Here is a 3,566-nt window from a genome sequence, read left to right as displayed (position 1 = left end):
GGGTTCAGCGCCCACGCCCCCCATCGCTCGACATATGGGCCGGCCTCATTAACATAATTTATTCAGTTACAGAGCCGCTCGTGGGAGGGAAGTGACGTCATACTACTTCCTGTTGTCGCGAGGCAACAGGAAGCTGCCGTGTGCGCGCTTGCACTGAAATCCGAGGTGAGAAATTCTCATCGTTGTGGTGGTGGTGGTTGTTGTTGTTTACCAAGGTAGAGCCTCTCTCTCGTAGGGATGTCAGTTGAGTAGCAGCGAGCATGGGAATCGATGTCCAGGTTGGAACTTTACAACGCGGGGCCTTGCCTCCTGCCCTCGCCTGATTGCGTTCACTTTAATGATCTCGCTTAAGTTTAATTTGTCTTCACCCGGCTCGCCACTTTGTAACTTTGTTTTATTGTAAATATTCACGCAGTTTTTATTTTCTTTTGTTAGCAGGCCAAGCTCGCTTGAGCTGCTATTCCGCTCTTGTTATCAGAAGCGACCTGCCCACAACAACACCAGGTGAGGCTTTGTCAACGTGTGTGAATGTTTTGACTTAAAACTTTGGTGACTGCAGGAATTCATATTCTTGGTTCTTTCGGTAAAGTCACGTAGATATAAAATTAAATTAAAATAACATTAATAAAATTAAATTAAAAATACAATTTTTCAAATAAAGCAAAAAACCCACGACGTTTCGATCGCAACACAAGTGGTCTTTATCTTATTAAATTTAATCTGTTATTTTCTATCTACGTGACTTTACTGAAAGAACCAACAATATGTGCGTCAATGTATCTATCGGTCAAAGACGCTAAGCGCGTGCCGCTGTTGACTCTGAATGTGTGGAGGGGAACACCTTCACCACGGGGAGAGAGAGACAGAGACACGGATAGCCTCGGCTATGTTGATGATCCTCGATTCATTACTTGGTGGAGTGAGGAAGAATTAATGCTGAGCAGATGAAGGTGGCCAGGCATGGTTCTGGTCACACCACCACCTGTTTACTCATGGCAGTGTGTGACAGTGTCAAATTTGTGTTTGAAGTAAAGTCTATTAACTCTGTTGAACACGAGGATATAGTTTATTTTTGTTTTCCTCTGGATCTCTTTATACGAATGGAAACAGGTGAACACAGCACACACATTCAGCTGAAGTCGGAACTGTTCATCCCCAGCATTCAAGGACATAGCCTGGATTCACACCTGAGTTGCGATTGAACGTTAATTAATGCATTTCTGCACAACAGAAATAGTATTGTTTTCAACACCCTTTGCTATGTCAGCCGAATTTAGCTTTCATAAATATTTCTTTTGTAGTCAGCCGAAATTGTGTGCTTAGAGTTTTGGGTTAACATTCATCTTGAAGATATGAAGGCTTCCAGGCATATTAATGACATTTTCCCTCTCATTGCGTGCCATAACAGCCCGTGGAGAGAAACCCTTCAGGTGCACTCTGTACGTGAAGGCATTTGCACGTTCATCAAATCTGATTAATTTGGGATTTTTTTTCACTACATCATGAATATATTAATAAGTATAGACGTGTAAGTCACGTGTGCATTCCTCTGTACCTGACGTGTAGATGGTGTGGATATTCTTTTTTTCTGTCTGCAGCTGACGCTTCCTCTGCAGAATTGTTCTGATGGAGCAAAGGCAGTCAGCGCAGCTCGGTACGACAAGTCAACAATGCGACCAGCGTGCATACAGCACGGACCGAACTGGAAATCTGACACGGCACCAGAGAAGTCACACAGGAGAGAAACCCTTCAAATGTACTGTGTGTGGGAAGGCATTTTCATGGTCATCTGCTCTTAAAAATCACCAGAGAACACACACGGGAGAGAAACCCTTCAAGTGCAGTGTGTGTGGGAAGGCATTTTCAGATTTATCTACTCTTAAAAAACACCAGAGAACACACACAGGAGAGAAACCCTTCAGGTGCACGATGTGCGGGATGGCGTTTGCACAGTCATGTAATCTTGTAACACACCAGAGAACACACACAGGAGAGAAACCCTTCAAGTGCAGTGTGTGTGGGAAGACATTTTCAGATTTATCTACTCTTAAAACACACCAGAGAACACACACAGGAGAGAAACCCTTCAAGTGCAGTGTGTGCGTGAAGGCATTTGCACAGTCATCTGATCTTGTAAAACACCAGAGAACACACACGGGAGAGAAACCCTTCAGGTGCATGATGTGCGGGATGGCGTTTGCACAGTCATGTAATCTTGTAACACACCAGAGAACACACACAGGAGAGAAACCCTTCAATTGTACTGTGTGTGGGAAGACATTTTCATATTCATCTCATCTTCAAAGACACCAGAGAACACACACGGGAGAGAAACCCTTCAAGTGCAGTGTGTGTGGGAAGACATTTGCAGATTCATTTGCTCTTAAAACACACCAGTGAACACACACGGGAGAGAAACCCTTCAAGTGCAGTGTGTGTGGGAAGGCATTTTCACATTTATCTACTCTTAAAAATCACCAGAGAACACACACAGGAGAGAAACCCTTCAAGTGCAGTGTGTGTTGGAAGACATTTTCAGATTTATCTACTCTTAAAAAACACCAGAGAACACACACAGGAGAGAAACCCTTCAAGTGCAGTGTGTGCATGAAGGCATTTGCACAGTCATCTGATCTTGTAAAACACAATAGAACACACACAGGAGAGAAACCCTTCAGGTGCACGATGTGCGGGATGGCGTTTGCACAGTCATGTAATCTTGTAACACACCAGAGAACACACACAGGAGAGAAACCCTTCAATTGCACTGTGTGTGGGAAGACATTTGCATATTCATCTCATCTTCAAAGACACCAGAGAACACACACGGGAGAGAAACCCTTCAAGTGCACTGTGTGTGGGAAGACATTTGCAGATTCATTTGCTCTTAAAACACACCAGAGAACACACACGGGAGAGAACCCCTTCAAGTGCAGTGTGTGGGAAGGCATTTTCACATTTATCTACTCTTAAAAAAACACCAGAGAACACACACAGGAGAGAAACCCTTCAAGTGCAGTGTGTGCGTGAAGGCATTTGCACAGTCATCTGATCTTGTAACACACCAGAGAACACACACAGGAGAGAAACCCTTCAGGTGCACGATGTGCGGGATGGCGTTTGCACAGTCATCTACTCTTGTAACACACCAGAGAACACACAAAGGAGAGAAACCCTTCAATTGCACTGTGTGTGGGAAGACATTTTCAGATTCATCTACTCTTAAAACACACCAGAGAACACACACTGGAGAGAAACCCTTCAGTTGCAGTGTGTGGGAAGACATTTTCACATTCATCTACTCTTAAAAAGCACCAGAGAACACACACGGGAGAGAAACCCTTCAGGTGCAGTGTGTGGGAAGACATTTTCACATTCATCTCTTAAAAAGCACCAGAGAACACACACGGGAGAGAACCCCTTCAGGTGCAGTGTGTGTCCGAAGACATTTTCAGGTTCATTTGCTCTTAAAACACACCAAAGAACACACACAGGAGAGAAACCCTTCAAGTGCAGTGTGTGTGGAAAGGCATTTTCAGATTCATCTCATCTTCAAAGACACCAGA

At 44.1% G+C, this 3,566-nt stretch overlaps 1 pseudogene; it reads left to right on the top strand.

Annotated features, from left to right (window-relative positions):
• The first annotated feature begins 1,614 nt into the window (after positions 1-1,614).
• Positions 1,615-3,227, top strand: LOC142917805 (uncharacterized; annotated as a pseudogene).
• Positions 3,228-3,566: the final 339 nt, after the last annotated feature.

Source organism: Petromyzon marinus, unplaced genomic scaffold (genome assembly GCF_048934315.1).
Source record: "Petromyzon marinus isolate PM22_M1 ecotype Great Lakes invasive population unplaced genomic scaffold, UKy_Petmar_22M1.pri1.0 PM_G_Scaffold_53, whole genome shotgun sequence".
Lineage (NCBI taxonomy): Eukaryota > Metazoa > Chordata > Hyperoartia > Petromyzontiformes > Petromyzontidae > Petromyzon > Petromyzon marinus.
The sequence above is the reverse complement of the archived record's forward strand: the minus strand, read 5'-3'. Positions and strand labels throughout refer to the sequence as shown.